General features: G+C 42.4%; 1 pseudogene; it reads left to right on the top strand.

Annotated features, from left to right (window-relative positions):
- The window catches only part of LOC146802514 (uncharacterized), a 106928-nt pseudogene extending 87892 nt beyond the window's left edge, over positions 1 to 19036 (top strand).
- The last annotated feature ends 1130 nt before the right edge of the window (positions 19037 to 20166 follow it).

The following is a 20166-nucleotide window of genomic DNA, read 5'->3' on the forward strand; positions in this document are numbered from 1 at the left end:
ATTATTTATCAGCTGGGCACTGTATTACACAGCCTCCAGGTCCTCAAAGGCCTTTGACACTCTGCTATCTAAATCACTTTTGTGGGCTGCTTCTTAGAGGTGAGGGCTATTAATGCCACAGCTAAAGCATTTGACAGGGAAGTATGGCTATATCCCTGGATTATTTTGCCACATTTTGGCATATCAGCCATGTGTTGTGAAATTACTTGTATACTTTATAATATACCAGCAGCTACTGTTAGCCCATTGAGGTACCAGTTAACAGATATAAGGATACAGCAACCCACCTGCCAATGTTGTAGAGTGTGTGACTCCTGTGTGGGCTGTATCTAGAACCGTTTAGGTATTCAGTGGTAAGGAATCTACTAATCTTACTGATCTTGTATAGCTGAAAGAAACAGGAAGAGACCACCATCCAAATCTGAGATTTCATAGACAGGTCACTGTCAATTGTGATGCCCAGGCTTTTGGTTGAGCTGGAAGGGAGTTCTGTCAGCCGAAAGTTATAGTTCCAGGGGTTAGAGGGCCCACTGATTAAGATCAGTTCTGTTTTATCTGATTCAGTTTCAGGTGGTTACTGTTCATCCAGCTGCTTATGTGTCGTATAGTGGATTGGAAGTTAGAGACAGATAACTTATGAATGTCAAAGATCAGTTGGAGATCGTCAGCATAGTTAAAGGTGCAAACCTTCCTTTCGACTAGGGAGTGGATAATGCACCCCACATGTCAATTTAACCCTGGGGGAGGGGAGATGGGTGAGGCGAACAGCTTGAGATCGATCCTCTAGAAGGGATATGAGCCATTTAAGTGCCAAGCCTTGTATCCCAGCGTTACTGACACGGTCAACCAGAACTTAATGGTCGACCATGTTGAATGCTGCAGAGAGATCGAGAAGTACCAGGGATGCGTGGTGCCCTTGTCAGCCCCTTTCCTTAGTTCATCTAGGACCGTCAGAATGACAGCCTCTGTAGAATTGGAAGGCAGGAAGCCCGCCTGGTGGGGGTCAAGATAGTGGGATTGTTCAATAAAAGAACGGAGGCAATTTTCCACGTGGGCTTCCAGGACCTTGACTAAAAAGGGTAGTAGGGAATGGGGTGATAATTCGTGAGAGCTAAAGAGTCAGCCCGTTTTCTTCAAAAGTTGGGAACAATTTCCGCTTCTTTACATATGTTAGGGACAATGTCCTGAATGAGGGAGTTGTTCAGAAGCACAAGAGGGGGCTCCGGACATGTGAGGAAGATATTGCTTAATATGTATGGAGGGCAGCAGTCTGTTGGAAAACCAGATCCAACTTTCCTAAGTAGGTTTGAGAAGACTTTCCCAGTGATGGGAGGAAACTGCTCCAGAGAGTGTGGGTTCCTGAGCATAAATGGTTGAGCTTTCGGAGGGGGTGATAGCAAGTATGCTAGACTTGATAGTGAGGATTTGTTCGATAAAATAATTAATGAGTGAGTCACAAAATGCTTGGGTGGAGTCGAGTTTCCCTGTTACTCTGTCCGACTTGGATAGCTCGGCAATGATAGCAAAGATTTCCTTAGATTTGGTAGTTGAACTTACTATCTTGTTGGAGAAATAGGCTGCCTTAGTTTGTAACGAAAAAGACACACAATTGATGGACGGAATGCAGAACAAATCAAAACATTCACCCCCAGTCAAGAGATCTGGGTTAAATCCATCATTCTTTTGCTCACCATGCCACCCCAATTTAGACCTGGCCATATGCAAATCAGTATTGACCCTGTGCCTCATGGGAACAGTCCAGCTCGAACTGCCAAGCCAGGTCCTCCCTGGACCGGAAACAAGCATCCTAGGAGCTGTTTCGGGCTTTCAGCCCTCATCAGCCATGATTGCTTGATTCCAGTGGCACAGTGAGCCCAGGACCCACGTCATGCCCAATTGGCTTGTCTCACAAGAAAGTGACTTTACAGACATTTGAAATCTTAGGTCTACTCATAATTTTAATATGAACAATACCACTGAATCATGTATACCTACAACATTGTCTCTTTACAGTCCTAGCACACCTTAATTCAGACAACCCTTGCAGCATGTATACATCACAACCCTTGGCTCCCCCCAATCTGAGGTCTAGGGCATTATCAATCTAGGAATCATATTTGTGTGACCGTTCAAAGTTTGCATATGATCATGCAATAATACCAGTGCTACAATAACATGAGTCTGACTATTTTTAATGGTTGGAATATAGAACACAAAATGTTACAATTTTCTTGGGTTAGACATAAACAGTGTGGGCCCGATTCGCAGAACTAACTTAAGACAAAATCCTAAACTTACTACCATTTTGGTATTCACAGAAGGCACTTACTCATTTTGGTATTCACAGAAGGCCCTTACTCATTTCGGTATTCACAGAAGTTAGGAGTCCTAACTTTAGGACTCCTAAATGCCTTCTGTGAATCCCGAATGTCTTAAAATTAGGATTTTTCTCAGTTTAGTAGTAGTATAGTTAGGACTCCTAACTTTGGGACTCTTAAATGCCTTCTGTGAATACCGAAAGTCTTAAAATTAGGATTTTTCTCAATTTAGTAGCAGTAAAGTTAGGACTCCTAACTTTAGGACTCCTAAATGCCTTCTGTGAATACCGAAAGTCTTAAAGTTAGGGTTTTTCTCAGTTTAGTAGTAGTAAAGTTAGGAGTCCTAACTTTAGGACTCCTAAACTGAGAAAAATACTAATTTTAAGACTTTCGATATTCACAGAAGGCATTTAGGAGTCCTAAAGTTAGGACTCCTAACTTCTGTGAATACCGAAGTGAGTAAGTGTCTTCTGTGAATACCAAAATGAGTAAGTGCCTTCTGTGAATACGAAAATGGTAGTAAGTTTAGGATTTTGTCTCAAGTTAGTTCTGTGAATCGGGCCCTGTAATCCACAAACACATGTGTAAACCCTAAATCATGCTGCTTCTGTTCTTGATGTTACACTGTTGACTGATACAGCATAAATGCAAAATCATGTGCTATCTGTATGTCTCCATGTGCGCTATGAGCTATTCTCCCATGTTATATATCGTTACTTATGGAAATGTATATACGTGCTGTGATAATGAGCTTTACACGGGTTTTTTAATTACATAAAACTGGGCCCGTTTGTTCATAACCCCAACGCTGATTTAATGTAACCCCGAAATTAATTTTATCTCTAGGACACCTATACATCTTGTGCCTTATACGACAAACACCTCCCTTCCATCCATTAAGAAGTAATTTGCCGGCACCCCCCCCCCCTCCCCCCACGGGACGTTTTGTTACATAGTCTGTCTTCTGTTCCTTCTGTTATCCTGTCATGACAGCAAGCATGCGCACGCTCACACGTACGCCCGAGTTAACTTCTGCCTATTTATAAAGCAGTTCTCAGACCGCCGGTTCCTTTTGACTGAACGAGACGTATCTCGAACAAGCGCTAAGCATACTAGCCCTTCATGTGCAGACAGCGGTTTGTAGCTCATGGCATCGGGTACTAATTATCCCTCACTGGCAGGCACAGACGCGAGTTTTTTTCTTGTCTTTCCTTTAAACAACGTGGTTTTTCTTGAACATTTTGTAGCTCATGCCTAGTTGACCTAACCCCCGGCAGGCATGCAGACAATTACAGCCCTTGCTCAAATCCATCATTAACTTCCCCCCTTTTCCTTATTTTCGGGCCCGATACAGCGATGACAATTGCGATCCATTTTTGCCTTAACTGTCACTAGCGATCCAATTTTGCTTACATAGTCCAAATGAGCCTACGCATACGCGTGAACACACGTTGTTTCTTACAATTCACACGCGAATCTGACATATGTGATCCGCTTTTGCTTTAACTGTCACTTGCGATCTATTTTCGCTTACATAGTCCATATGAGCCAACACATATGCGTAAACACCTATTCTTTCTAACAGCTGGTCCTTTGGTTGTTTTGGACCGAGGCGAGTGTTTACTTTAACGTGGATTAGCCTCACGCGGCTCATGTTCATTTTCTAGTACGAGCATCGCACTTTTAGCCTCTGTTTGGAGTCGGTTTCACAAACCGGAATTTTTATTTACCTTTTTGTAGAGAGGATTCTGTACGGAGCTCACACGCCCGCAGAAGTAACTACATAACCAAGTGAATATTAATCAAGGCACAACTGACTAACCCGGAATGGCCGTCTTTTTCACTCATACACGATTCAGCATCATCCCAAGTAAGTCTATATATTTTTGGGCCCAAGACATTCCGTTACTACTTAGGATGACCATCAAGCATGATTTGAACCTGCACATTACTTTTGCAGGTGATTGCTCTCGCTCGCCAGTTTGGAGCCCACGCGCCCACATTCCTCTACTGAGTCCCAGGCTTGGGTTGCTCATGGTAATTAATTCCTTAGGGTCCAGGCTCTTTGTTCAGTTTTAATTTATTCCCTTTATGGGAACTCCCAGTTCTTAAAGTTTTTTCCTATATTCTATCTCCAGGTAACCAGCCCCCTACATTTCTCCAGGTGTCGAAACGTTGACATCTAGCACACTAGCCAGTTTGACCAACAGCGATTTGTCACTGTGACTGTTTTAAAGCATGGCTACTTAAAATGTGCCTAACTTGTGAATAATCTGGCATTTATTTGAGCCCTTTGCTGTATAAGTACTCGATATTGTGAACTGCACACTGTTTTAAACACTCCCTCATCCTCACTTCAATCACCATTCCCTCACCCCTTTTCCCTCCATGCTTTTTCTGGGGCACTGTTTTGAATTGTATTATCAAATGTTGAATAACATTGTCTGCTCAGTGTGATTAAACAACACTGGACATCAAGCATACTACAGTTTTCTTTCTAACTTATATGTAACTGTGTTGTTCCTTTTTGTATTAATTTGTTTACTGGGATCATTGTTCCAATTTACTGTTCGATACCCAGGTCCCAGTGACGTCATTTGGGTTTACCCTTCTAGGTAACCAGGACCCATGTCTGGGGATACCTGGCGCACTCAGGGCGAGAAAGCAAAAGACACACAATTGATGGACGGAATGCAGAACAAATCAAAACATTCATCCCAGTCAAGAGATCTGAGTAAAATCCATCATTCTTTTGTTCACCATGCCACCCCAGTTTAGTCCTGGCCAAATGCAAATCAGTCTTGACCCTGTGCCTCATGGGAATAGTCCTGCCCGAACTGCCAAGCCAGGTCCTCCGTGGACCGGAAACAAGCATCCTAGGACCGGTTTTGGGCTTTTAGCCCTCATCAGCCAGGATAGCTTGATTCCAGTGGCACAGTGAGCCCAGGACCCACGTCTGGGCATACCTGGCGCACTTAGGGCAAAAAAGCAAAAGACACACAATTGATGGACGGAATGCAGAACAAATCAAAATATTCGCCCCCAGTCAAGAGATCTGGGTTAAATCCATCATTCTTTTGCTCACCATGCCACCCCAGTTTAGACCTGGCCATATGCAAATCAGTCTTGACCCTGTGACTCATGGGAACAGTCCAGCCCGAACTGCCAAGTCATGTCCTCCCTGGACCGGAAACCAGCATCTTAGGACCGGTTTCGGGTTTTCAGCCCTCATCAGCCAGACTAGCTTGATTCCAGTGGCACAGTTAGCCCAGGACCCACGTCTGGGCATACCTTGCACACTTAGGGCGAGAAAGCAAAAGACACACAATTGATGGACGGAATGCAGAACAAATCAAAACATTCACCCCCAGTCAAGAGATCTGGGTTAAATCCATCATTCTTTTGCAGCCCCAAGCCACCCAAGTTTAGACCTGGCCATATGCAAATCAGTCTTGACCCTGTGCCTCATGGGAACAGTCCAGACCGAACTGCCAAGCAGAGCTCCTCCCTGGAACGGAAACAAGCAACATAGGACCGGCTTTGGGCTTTCAGCCATCATCAGCCAGGATAGCTTGATTCCAGTGGCACAGTGAGCCCAGAACCCACGTCTAAACATACCTGGTACACTTAGGGCAAGAAAGCAAAAGACACACAATTGAAGGACGGAATGCAGAACAAATCAAAACATTCACCCCCAGTCAAGAGATCTGGGTTAAATCCATCATTCTTTTGCTCACCATGCCACCCCAGTTTAGACCTGGCCATATGCAAATCAGTCTGGACCCTGTGCCTTATGGAAACAGTCCAGCCCGAACTGCCGAGCCAGGTCCTCCCTGGACCGGAAACAAGCATCCTAGGATATGGCTGGGTCCAAACTGGAATGGCATGGTGATCTCTGTACTGGGGTGAAAGTGTGACATTGTTCTGCATTCTGTCCATCAGTTATTCTTTTTGCATTAGTTTGTAAGATGGCATTTTTGTACTGTTTAAGATGAGTTAGACATGCATCATTTTTGTCTGAAGAGTAATTTCTTCTCCAGTCGCATTCTGCTCGGCGTAGGGCAGGTTTTTCACATTTTAAATCTTCAGAGAACCAACGCTGGCATCATGGTGTCTGACTATTTTGGCTTTTTTAATAGGTGCGAAACTATCACTGGCAAACTCTAGCCATGATTTGATGCTTTCTTCATGTTTATTGATCAGAAGATGTACAGGTGGGGCTGTGGTAGCTGGCAAGTTGCTGAAGTCTCCAATGTTGGAGCATCTCCAGTTTCTTGCCATACAGCTTATTTTAGTGTCGGACTTGGCTAGGTGCAGGTTGGAGAGAGAGAATTTTATGAAATAGTGATCTGACCAGGTGCAAGGGAAAATCCTTAAGTTAGGGACCGTCAGGTTGGATGTCCAGACTTGGTCTAGGGTGTGGCCTTTGAGGTGAGCGGAAGCTGTTACATGCTGGACACAATTCAGCCCGGTGAATCAGTCAGTCAGTTCGGCAGAGCTGGTGCCACACGTAGTATCATTAGCCCCAAAATTGAAGTCCCCAATTATTAGGATTTTAGCTTAGTTGATAACCAGGTGGGAGATATTTTCACCCAGTAATTGGGGAAATGATGGCATATGATAGGGGAGTCTGTAAATGAGTATGCAGATCAAGGGGCTGTGTTGGGAATCAAGTTTTAAGATTAAGCTGTCGACTGACTGCATGCCCAGTGCAGCGAGAGAAGTGAAGACTAGCTTCTAATGAAGTATAGCTGCTACCCCACCCCTTATATTCCCGGGGGGCCCATTGAGCTTGAAAAATATGATAGTTACTGGGAAGTGCTGCTAATATGTCTGGTTTGGACTCTTCAGAGAACCAAATTTTGGTAAGAAAAAGTATGTCCGGTTTATCTGAGTCCAGAAGCTGGAATATTTCTAGTTGGTGTTTAACCAAGGAGCGAGTATTCTGGTAAGTGACTGTTAGATCTGTCCATCCATGGCAGTGAAGAGTAGGGTGCTCTTTACTTAAATAGTTGTTTTGCCTGTTGAGATTGTCCTGACAGGGAGGCCAGAGAGTGAGTACAGGGAAGAATTTTCTGTGCTTCATGATACTGAGATTAACAAGTTTAGGGCAAATAGCAGTCTCTAGCATATAGTTGCTGGCACACAAATGTTTCAACTCGAGTGGGGAATAGCTTAATATTTGAGCAAAATGTCTGGCCCCTGGCCCCAGCTGGACAAGGATGGGGGCAGACGGGCTTGCCTTTGGCGTGCCAGTGGCATGCCCGCTGCAAGCATCCGCTGCGCTCAAGCGCTGCGGCTGACATTAAATAGCCGAGTGCAGGAGTTGACGCCGCTCCCCTCCCACAGTAGTTGGTTCCCCGTAAAGAGTGTATTCAGGGCTGTTATCCTGACCCCGAAAGAAGATACTGAGCCCAATTTGTTGAGTAGTGAGTCAAATTCAAATTCAGTCAACAACATGGATTAAAATCAATTCCTAAAATGTATTTGTTAAAAGCAACAAAATGAGAGCAGTTTAAAAAGCAGCGTGCTGAAAAGCAAAGTGGTAGTCATACCAAGGACCTGATCTTACCCATTTCTCACAGCTAATAATAGAGCTTTGAAAAAATATCCTGATTTAACAAAATAGTTTGTACTCACTAAAATGATTTTCAATCTAAACTTGCAGACTCGCTCGTTGTTCTGCGATTTAAAAAATAAAAAAAATCTCATCAGTGCGTTTCCTTGTTTTGCCATCTTCTGAATCTAACAGCTGTGATACAGATTTCTACTGCTTGAGAATCCCCTCAAAGATCCGAACCTCCATGAACACTACTGTATGCCCTTGAATCATATCCTGTGCCTTTACTGACGTATCACTTGAATATTTGTATTTAATTATTGTTGCCTGTACTAGGCTGTTATATGTTAGGCCTATCAATATCGGACTGCTCTTGTGCCAACTTATGCATAGAATTTTGGAAATAAATGTTATCGCTCGACTAGCCTTCGCTCTCCCTTTCCTTCTCTTCTCTTTCTTTACTTTTTTCTTCCTTTCTGTCTGTCTTTTCTTCTTTTATTATTGATCACTGGGGTTAGTCTCTTGATACCCATATAGGCATTATAACCTCACGTTATGATTGTATATGTGATATTTTTGCCTTAGATATCTTATGTTAACCCTGCTACAGTTTTTTTTCTTCTCTTCCCTCTTGAAAATCAATAAAATATTTTGAAATAAAAAAAAGATCCAGAACTACACACAGACACCCCCACACGCACACACACCCCCACACACACAAACACACACACACATACTCTTAATAGGAAACAGATATTTTAAACTTTCTACAACAATATCCTTACTCTGACTTTAGAGTATAACTTATATCATACGGTGTTACTCAATGATCAGTGTACACATTTCATAGCCTTTTTTCACAATGCACATCTGTTTCCCAATGTAAACATATGCCTTTCACTCTTCCATATACAGCTACAGTTTTTTCAACCGACTATTACCCATTTATTTGAAGATCAAGAAAGACGCATTGGCTTTCATTGCAATCTATTTATTTTTTAGATTTGGAAGGTTGTGCTAGGATTATTGCTCAGATGCTCTTGGTTTTGGAGAAATATGGGCTACAAGATAAGAATTATAGGGTTTGCTAGAGTCATGTTGACAACCCTGGTTGCACCATCTCTAGCTATTAATATTAACCCTAAAGTTAATCATTTAGACGACATAGGCAGAGTAAACCACCATGCCAATAAACATTAGCTGAATATTTATTTTTTTCTGGCTAAATTGGACAAATTAAGCTAAAAAACCTTTGTTGAAAAAAGTATGAAATTCAAATATGTGGTAGAGCAAAGGACATCAATAGATTTTGCAAGAGGTGAAGACGTTCTTGAAGAAGATTTTGCCAAATGAAAATAATTTACTTGGGAATTAAATCATTTTACAAAATACTAAGAGAACTTGCATCGAGGGAAGATATTGTGGGGAGCAGGGGCTGGATTATTCCCCTTCAGGTGTGGGAGTTTTTGCTCATGAAAATATTTATCAATTTCAGTTTCTTTTATTTTTTTTTGATTTCAACATGTTTTATTATTTTTTATACAAGAACACATTAGCAATTCTGTTACAGGGTCAGCATAGTTTGTTCCAGGCGTAGTTTAAACATCAGTGTCTAGAGACATTGTGTCACGTTTGTTTAGCTAACCCCCCAAATCGATAATTAGAGAAAAGAAAAGAAAGATAGTCAGAAAAAGGCAGAGGAAAGGGAAAAGAGGAGGAAAGAGACAGGCAAGGAGAGTAACATTCATTATCAATTACGTCTGACATTCTGTGGGGATGTTGGCAAAAGGAGACCAAGCAAGAAACCTTTGGTACGTGGCCATGTATATGGAACTGGAAAGATGTATATATTTTTAAGTTGAAAGATTCAGACTTAAACTTTGTTGTTGAACATCCATAGCAAAAGCTGCTTATAAATGTAAATTGAATGGGACCCTATGATATACAACACTTATCCCCTACTTGTTTACGACAACCATTCAAGAATGAAATATATTGTGTGTCTGTCATAATATTTTCCTTTGTCTTTTCTCAGACTGTTTATTATTCCATTATCTTCCTAACATATAAGCACTTATAGTTTTTTCAGACAAGCAGCCATGTTTCATGCCTTTTTTTCATGTAATGTAATGTTCATTCCATCCTGGGGAAAATAACCACAGAGCGATACATCATGTTACTTGGAAATATAATACTATTAAATATATCTCACTCTTATCCTGTAACAGTACAGATGTAACTTTAAATAACTCCCTGTTTTACTTTCACTAGCAATAACCAGAAGCTAAAACCAGTTAGGAAAAGAAGAGCATAAAACACAAATACATTTTTGGGGACATTCAAATATTGCTTGCCTATTTTAATAAACTACCAGGCAAATGCCACTAGTTGCAGCATTAGGAAACACAATTATCTTAACTGCCTCGTAGGCATATGAATAGCAGGAGTTTAACTCAGTTTTGTCCTGTAACAAAGGCCGCAAACTTTGCACAGCCCTAGTATGCACCTCATTCTGATCTAACTTCAGGCTGTTGCACCCAACAGACATTCAAAATCCCTTGTCCTTTCCTTTTTCATATAATTATTTGTGAGTTTTGCACAAAGTCACTGAATTCAAGATAAAAAAGTAAGTTAAATAACAATATACAAATATAAAAATGGTTTAAAAACACAGTAACAACTGGATAAGGGAATCCATGGTAAAATTAATGGCTTATTTTGCTGCCCTTTCTTAAGCCATCGTAATCACACCATGTGTAGACTAGACACATATTACCTAAAATCTTGATAATCGCTTTGAGAGTGTGGGCAAGAATAATTAGGTGGGGGTCTTTTTCCACAATTTACCTAAAATAAATTGAAGTGGCAAATTCTCCATTCATAACAAAATGAAGATGTGGTGTAACAAATACACGTGCAATGCATCTACTACCTTTGTTTACTTGAAAACATGTTGGGGCATATCAGCAACAACCGGCGATAATTATCGCTAAGCGCACTTAGCGCTAGGATACTTATCGCCGGCTAGCGTTGTTTTGTTATCGCTGAGATAGCGTGCTATTAGCAAGGCTTATCTCAAAAGCGATAAAAATCCTACTGCTAACTGCCAAATGTGAGATTATCGCTGGAAACCCAGTGATAATCCCACAAAGTTTGGCGATAGCTTGCTGATAGGGCCTCATATACTTAGCCATGATATCCACCTTCCATAGGATATCATGGCTAAGTCAGTTTCAAAGCAGGCGTAAGGAAAGTAGCGTAATTTCTCCTGTTATCCTGGGGAGGAACGCCCACTTTGCATCTCATTAGAGATGCAAAGATGGGTGTTAGGAATTCAGGCGCTAAGGCAAGGTTTCACGCAATAGCGTGACTTTGCTGATATAGCGATAAAATTATCGCCGCTTTTCGTCCGAAAACGGCAGCAAAAGCGGCGATAATTTTATATCGCCACCTTGTAGATATGCCCCGTTATTCTTAAATAGGGTTTAAGAGTCATGCAGTAGAAGACATCAGAAAGAAAACTTGCTTTGGCTGCTGCCTTCTTTATTTCTAAGTTCATCTTTGAAATACAATGTCACCACAACAAGTTTGCGTAAGTTAGATTCAACCCTTCCAAATAAAATTTTGAAATAATGAGGGGTCCGCTCGAAAATGTGTTAGTCCTATTGGAACAGTGCTGCCAGAGCTTTATGGTAAGCACCAAATTCTAGTTGGATGGCTTTCACAGGAATATTCTTCTACACAGTCATTATTTTCCTGAAAAAGATTCCTTCTATTTTATTCAAGAACAATAGCTCAATAGGTGGAATAAAATCAACAGCATATAAAGAGTTAGAAGCATTTTAGCTAATATACTTTCAGTGCATGCAACAAGTCTTCTCCTAATGGCATTATTCATTTTGAGAATTTAATTCCCATGAGATACATCACATGAGGTATGCTATTTTATTGATTTACCATACCGAAATATGTCTAGTGCTTACCTCTCTCTATTACCCTTTCTCCAAATTTCCATTTGAACTTAGCATTTCTTTGGTATTTGGAGCAGGCAACTACTTTACTTTTAGTGATATTAACTTTTTGAAAAATGTCCTTGTGTGAAAGTAGTTAGAGCAACAAGATCACACTGCAGGGCTATGGGGTAAGACCAGTCATCTGCATAATGAAGAGTATAGAAAGTTCTATGACCCAGGCATAGAGGGGAGACATTCTACTTCCCAAATATATTTTAACGGAAAATCATAAATGTAAAATGAGAAAAGAAGCGGGGCAAGGAGGCAACCCTGTTTCATTCCATTCATTGTGATTCTGTGGGATGTTAAGCCTTTGTCTATCCCATGTGTTGCAAGTATATATAGAAGTAGGCAGTAGGTTAAAATACATGAAACACTTTGTAGTACCTTCCTGTTCAATAGCGGTACTGTCCGGTCAACATCAGAAGTTTAAAATTGGCTTTATAGAGCCATTTGCTGGGTTACCAGAGAGTTCAACTTTTGCATTATTTTTAATACAAGCATTTTTAAAATACCCAGATATAAGTATGATTAGGCCATTCAGCTCAGAGATTGTAAGATAAGTCTTTGCAAAGGTCTATGAGAGAATTCTAATACTAGTTGAGTTGAGTTTGTGCCAGATAATTGAATATATATGGAGGTTTTAAAGATGAAGAAGCATCTTCCATATTCACAGGAGGTGATGGTGGATTAGTGGAATTTTGTGAGAGTTAAGAATTGTGGCATGTGAAATATTGCATATATATTTAATGGAGCAATTGGTTATGATAAATGTATTGAAATTGAGACTGGTTGTATAGTTGCGAAAGGATGACTTGTCTTGCGTAGTTCTGATTTATTTTTAGAAATGTTGGACAGCCACAATTTGAATGGTTTTATAAATTGGAGCCTAGCAACAAGTACAAAGTTGCTCCCTCAGTTGGAGGGCTCGCTAGTTCTTTAACACCTGGTGTGTTGGTTGTTTGTTTGTAGTGTTGTTGTGCTTGTGTTTCTGTGGGATTGGTGCATACATTAAAGGAATGTTGTGTGTGAGTTTTATATTGCATAAGAGGGAAAGTGTGTGGTGTGCAAGCAATTGTAGAACTGTGCTTCTAAACCTTGGGACAATTTGCACCTTCATGTATCCTCTGTGTGTCAAAGTGGTTCGGAACTTGGGGGAAATGATAGTTCAGAGGAGACCTCGTCAGGACTGTTTGTGAACTATTTGCACTGCACTTTATCAATACAGGAGTGAAATCCCATTAGGGTGTTGCTTCATTCTTTCATCTTCGGAATCCAGTGGTTGACGTCTTTGAGACTGACTGTGGAGCAATCAGCTGGTAGGGTTGTCAAGTTTAAATATACTTACAGATGGACCAAGGGTCCTACATTTATTGCATATAAGCTATCAGAGTATTTGTAATGGTGCAGGTAATTCTTAGAAGTTTGTTGATGATCTCAGAGCACATGATGAAGTGAAGTATCCAAATGGAATATGTAAGGAATATGAGACCTGTGTCAAAGAAGAAACTGAATTAACTTTGTCAGTTCATTGCCGGTCATTAAAGCATAGCCACCAGCTGAGACGGCTGCAGGTAGGAGCGGTGAGGAGGTGGGGACTGGTGGGGGGGGGGATTTTGAGAGATGACCACAATGGAAAATTAAATAAATAATTCATTTTCCCTCATGGTTATCTCTCGAAATCACCCCCAGCCGGCCCCAACGCTCTAACCTGCAGCAGCCGCAGCTGATAGCCCTCACTTTGGAAAAGGACTAATTCGTGCAAGATCTGAAAACCACATGGATAGCTGCGTTCTGGATTTCCTGAAAATTTTGTTTTGCGAAAGGCCCGATATTACCTACCATTTTCTGTTCATGAAAAATAACATAGTTGTCCATGATTGATCTACTAAATTCGATGGAAGTTTATCACACTTTTATAATGTACATTTCCTAAGGCCAGTATTCCCCCTCAAAGAGGTCAGAATAACCAACTCAAAATGGGCTAGAAAAGGTCAACTATTTCTAAGACATTTATAAATTCAATCAAACTGCACCCAACCCAGGGGACCTATTAGATACTCTTTTATTTATTTATTTATTTTTATTTCCTCATACATGCCACCAGTTACATGTAACCTCTAGATGGGATCCCCCTGCGCCTTTGACACAGACATATTCGATGGCCTCCCTAATGGATGTCCTGTGATGGGCTAGCAGCGTTCACCCAGAGGTAGGGCTGTCTCCTGGTCCAACTCCCGTTCACCGCACCTAACCAACCATATATTACTAGGGAGGACCGGACAACAGTCCTCTGGCATAATCATCGGACCCATCTTAATTAGACCTCCAGGTCTCTAATGCCGCCCAGATTTTATTGACGCTTGATTTATCACAGGCCATATCCGATTGACTAATCATGATAATATTCCTGAGGCAATCTGCAAATGTGGGTGGAGTCTCAGCTTTCCATAGTTTACAAAATTCCCTTCTAGAAATAACTATTAAATAACATACAAATTTCGAAGCCAAAGCACCTATACGGAAGTCCGGCAAAAGACCAAAAAAAATTTATTTGGGGCTTACTTCAATCGGCATCTGCAGCACTTCCTCCAGGAAGCCACATATCTCAGTCCAGTAGGGGCCGATCTTCGGGCATTTCACAAACATGTGTTGATCATCAGCAGCTGGGAACTTACATGTGGGACAGTAATATATCTTCACAGACCACTGAGACAGTTTCCCAGGCGTCCAATATACTCTATAAGCAGTGTACAGATGATTCTTCCTGAGAGACGCTGGTTTAATCACTGTCTGCGACATAATAAAGGAGTCGCACCAGATTTTCCGTAATCCCTTCCCATCGACCATAAAAACGCTGCCCCAGCGATTCCCCAGTTCAAGGTCTAGACAGTCCTCTGCACCCACCAATGCCCCATACCAAAACGAGACTTCACGTTTCCATGGGACCTTCCTGGAGACAAGATTAGTAATCGTACTGAGCTCCTCATTGTCCCAGGACCAGCATTTTTTCCGTTGCAACGTCTATTGCCCCAATGACTTGAAAGGTAAGCTCGTTAAGCTGTCTTCCGGGTATAAACCCCCTCTGATCCGGATGAATAATAGTTTTAATAATTTTAGCCATCCTAGTAGCCAGTATCCCAGAAAAGATCTTAAGATCCGAGTTTAACAGCGAAATTGGTCTGTTTCAATTTTTTGAGGGTCCTTGTTCTGTTTAGGAATCAGAGAAACTGTTGCTTCGGACCATGACAAGGGGATGCTCTCACCTTGTAGATATATCTTATTAAAAAGTGATCTTAATACTGGCACTACCCTGTCTACAAGACCAAGATAAACTTCAATTGGTAGCCCATCTGGGCCGGCGACTTTACCCCTACTCATTTTTTTTAGTTGTTCCCTAATTTCCCCCTCGGAGATACTAGCAGCTAGATATCTCAGGGAAAATTAAACAAACAAATTTTTTTTTCCCGGCGAAAAGCGGTAGGCACTAGGACCGGAGCGGGGCAGGAGCCACGGATGGGCAGAGAGGCGGAGTCAGTGTTGGTGCGCGATAGCTCAGGAGACCGCCGAGTGAGGTTTTGGATGCGAGCACGGACGGTAGCTGCTAGAGTCAGCTTCAGAGGGTTTGTTTTTTGTGACTCTCTACGTAATTTAGCAGTTACTTCGTCTCCTCAGCACCCTTCAGATCCGGTAAGGGGGTGGATGATAACGAGTGTGTGGGGAGGCAGAGACTGTATGGATGCGGACTCTGCCCTCTTTGGCCCAGGGATCCCCTCGAGGGGTGGATTGGTAACTGTTTTAGCGCCTGGGGGAGAGTCCGATACTTTAGCTCAACGATCCACGAGGTGTGGAAGTGGAGTACGAGTGCAGGGGCTCCAGAGGGGGGAGTCTTTCCCCACTAAAAATAGATACCTATTAGATACTCTTGATGGACACGCTCTGCACCTCATTTAAGACTTTTGCACACTTGGCGTAATGGTGCAAACCAGTGCCTATGCAAGTCAAAGTCCCTTTCATTAACTTGCATGGTCTGAGGCATGCCATGTGGTTGTGGTGTGTGTGATTTCAGTCATCCATGTACGTTTGTTGAACATAATAACCGTTGTTGTCTAATTTGAGCCAGATTCTGATTTGAAACCTCCTGATATTTGGATCTCTGTCATAAGTGAGATACCAACATGGAGTCTCACCTACTGTAAACTAGGATTTATATGATAACTGCTAGTGCCTGCCTTTTAAAATAATGCCCACTGCATCACAACTAGGAAAGAAGCTCTGCAATCTTTCACTGATGCAACCATAATATTGGGGTTTCGAACTACCCTACTAGGCCAACTCTGATTCTATTTCAAAGCCACCAGTTTAGATTTCTGTAAGACTCACGGGGCCAGCAGTGACCCAGAGGCCTTGGATCATGGGGAAGGCAGGCAGGTCGTACAGTTTGCATTGGGAGTCACTGGAATCTGCTCCCAAGGTAATTTAAGCTTATTCTCAGTGGCAGAAGAATAGTTTGGAAATAAAGCTCACAAAAATGGAGATCAAAACTAGCATTTTAAAACAAAGCAAAAAAACATGCAAAAGAATGAAGGCCAGGATCTCTAATCTGATTCTGCCAGCAGGAGCAGAACACTCAAAAGCCTATCTGAAAAGGCTAAAAATGGCCTGTGATATTCAAATGTGTCCACTCCCACCTGTGAAGGGCTTGCCTGGTGGGTTCAAGACTGCAGGGCCCAAATAAAATACAATTGTGCCATACCATTTTGTAGTTTTTCCCACTGGGTGGGCCAGTGCTATGGTAGAACTGTCAAATATCCAGCACTTTTAAACTTTAGGTTTCCACTTGTTGGAAGAGGCAGCCACTGACTAGGACACAGCCAGCTCAGAGAGCCTAAGAGCCTGTCTGTGGTAGCCTGTGTGAGGAAAGCAAACACCGGCGTGGGTTGACCACCTTCCTCCTTGCTCCCACTCCTGGACCTGCCGTTGGAGAAGCAAACTGGATCATACAAAATATGGCTCTCACACAGTCTCCATGGGCCGGTTCACCCGCTTGGAAAGTGAAAGTGGCATTGGATGCTTCTGTTTTGAAAAAAGAACAGTTAGAAAAAAATAGCATACTGAGATCCAGGAGGGCATATGCAATGTAGGAACATTGACAATGTGTTGGAAGGCCAACCAGGAGCAGTTGCTATCCACTCATAAGGCCCCATAAACCCCCACATAGTTTTTGTGCACCACCCTAAGAGGTCTATTAGGATGGCGGGCGGATTGCCACCGCCCGTATGGCGGTGGCAATCTGCCCGCCTAACATTTCCCCCGCCATATTACGATGGCGGTGGGTACCCAGGTGGGCAGAAAGACCATCCGCCAGTTTTCCGCCGGTCGGCAATCCGCCCGATTGCCTACCGGGCGGAAAAGACCTGCAATATGGTGCTCACCGCCATCCATATTACAATGATGGCGGTCTCATGCCTTTCCATGGTGGAGACTCCGCCATGGAAAGGCATGCGGAGAATGCCTTTGAGTGCCCATTGCGGGCCCCCAGGGGGTTGGGAGGATGGGTGGCTGCACTGGGGGGGGGGTACCCATGGTACCTCCCGACAATTGCATGCACAAGGTGGCAGGCACCACGCAGTGCCTGTCAAGTTGTGCATGCAAATGCACATCATGCCCTTTTAACATTGTGGCGGGTGCTGAATACAGCACCGCCCGCCACAATGTTAAATATACAGGATGTGACCGCAATGGTGGTGGTCGCATCCTAATTGGCACAGCGGGACCGCCGCACCACTGGAGGATGGTCCCAGTACAACTAGGGTGTCGGGCGGACTGGAGTCCGCCCACCATCCTAATAGACCCCTAAGTGTCTATGAGTGGAAGAGGAGTGATCCCAATGCTCTGTGCTCTGTTTTCAAGCTCCACTGGAGTTTTGATTTGTGCCCAGAGGATAGGAGTTGCAGAGGCTTTTATTGTCTGCCCATTTGAGGTCATTAGGTGACTGTGCCCACTGCCGAAATAGGACTCTGACAACAGATCTTGACATTTGTTGCTTTTCTTCATTGCTCACCCCACTCCCTTTAGGCTGTGGAACTATTTACAGGGTGTCCCTTTAGACATTTACATTTTGCCATCAGGGTCAGACTGGGACAGAAATAAAAATGGCCCACTTTTAGCTAAAGATGTGGGCCACATTTTGAAAATCAAGGTAGTTTTGACCTTGTAAAGACAAGCATTATATGAGTTTTGCAAGATATGGTTGACAGTGTGCATTTGTGCTAGCTGCAGGCAATGTTTAGGATATCAATACACAAAATAAACTGAAACTTAGCTTTTGAGCCCATATGAGTTGACCACTATGCCCAGCTTCCACTAACAAATGCTTGCAGGCTCGATGGGGTTCGGCACCTAGTTTGTCGACCACAGGGAACATGGTCACAAGTGCCCTAAGGGTCACGCAGAACAGGTTAGATCTGGACACATGACAGGGGTACGAGACCGGTGATTACGGTCCGTTCCCAGCCTACTATTGACTTATTCAGTTACATCTCACAGAACGGTCACTTTGAGCTTCAACAATGCTACTTTAAGCTGCGTATGTACAGATCAAGACTCCAAACCACATTTTAAGTTTTTTAGCACATAACAACACACTACTCAAGCATTTTTCCTGCTGTAGTCATACGATTGTTCTCTGTTTAATGCGTATGAGAAAGAGTAATGAATAGATCACACTCTTTCACGTGCGTTTTTTCCTTCTCTTTGTTTCAGAGCGGTGCCCCCTCCCTGAGCTGCATGTCAGGTTAGGGTGTGGCTTTTTTTCCCCGCACTATACGGGTAAGATATGGAAACACACATTGGTTTTCTATGTATATCAACTTATCAAGATAGGACATATTGTTCAAACAGTTGTAAATATGGCTTTAAACTCACCTATTATTATGAAGAAAGAATAGTGATATCCAGCAATACTTACAAATGTCTTGCCTGATCCCTTATGTAGGTCTATGAAATCAGTTATTTTGTGATTTTGTTTTCATATAGGTAACACCAGTGAATCTATAGAACAAAAAGAAGAAGTACAGTCCATTCAAAACAGAAATAGCCAACTGACGGTTAATGTGAAGGTGTGTACGAGAACCTGCGAATAGTTGAGGCACCCCTGCGGGAGAAAGGAGTCCATCAGCCCACCCTTACTGGCGGAGCATCGTCATCTGGAACTCCAAGGAATCACTGTCTGAGCCCGAGATGGCAGATCGCTCAGGTATACAGGCTAGTGAAACCCGGAAGGAAAATAAACTCCTGCAGGGGTATGGACCCAAATAGTCGAGGGCTCCTGTAAAGTGCAGTGCTGAGAGAGTGATGTGAGGTTAAAAATGAATATTTGATCAAAAATGAATTTAATGTGGATTGATCAAATTTCATATCTAAAAGAACCTATAGTCTGGTATGAATTTTACAGGCTAATTTTTGGTTCGTGTGTGAGAAGTATGGTCGACATGTTTCAGCCGGAGCGGTCAGTTTGACCCGGCTTTCTTCAGGACCTTGAAATTGAAAAAAAGCTACTGCTTAAAGTAATCTCATAAAGTGAAAAAACAATAATAACTAAACCCATGCAAATCAATTGAATGTGGGATATGTGTGTGGCGTGTGCCACCCTACCAGAACAGCTCAAGCATTGAGCGTGAGGACAATGTCTTCATTCCTGGAAATAAAATACATATATCAAACCTCATGCACATCAAAACAAAACCATCAGTTGCAAAATGGCCGGTCTAAAGTTAGCCGTGCCTTGATATTCAGACAAACTCAAAACGATGTTTGGAGATACAATTTGTATATCAAGATAGTGGTAGAAAAATAGCAAAAGAACTCACCCAGCTTTGTGTGGGAGTAAAGCCTCACCTCACCCGGCTGACTACTCGGAGAAGGAGGCACCGCTCTGTTTAAATGTGGAGAAAAGCCCAGACAGATTGCTGATTGATACCTGTCTGCTTCAATCTCAAACACACGTATTTTAAACATATTAAAAAGAACCTGTAATAGCTAGAATGTCCGAAACCTTAAAGAACTCCTAACTCTTAGAATGTATTTATGGTCTAAATCTCTGCTGACCCTTGTTGATATGGGATCATGTATCTTAGTAAACTGGTAGCATAATGGACCCCAGTGATAGGCAGAAACCAGTAATTGGTGAATGGTTATTGCCCATATAATCTGATGGAATACTAGGAATTGGTAAAAGATATTAAAAGTGGCTATGAGTGTCCACTGGGCTCTA

The sequence above is a fragment of the Triturus cristatus genome, chromosome 8 (genome assembly GCF_964204655.1).
Source record: "Triturus cristatus chromosome 8, aTriCri1.1, whole genome shotgun sequence".
Classification (NCBI taxonomy): Eukaryota; Metazoa; Chordata; class Amphibia; order Caudata; family Salamandridae; genus Triturus; species Triturus cristatus.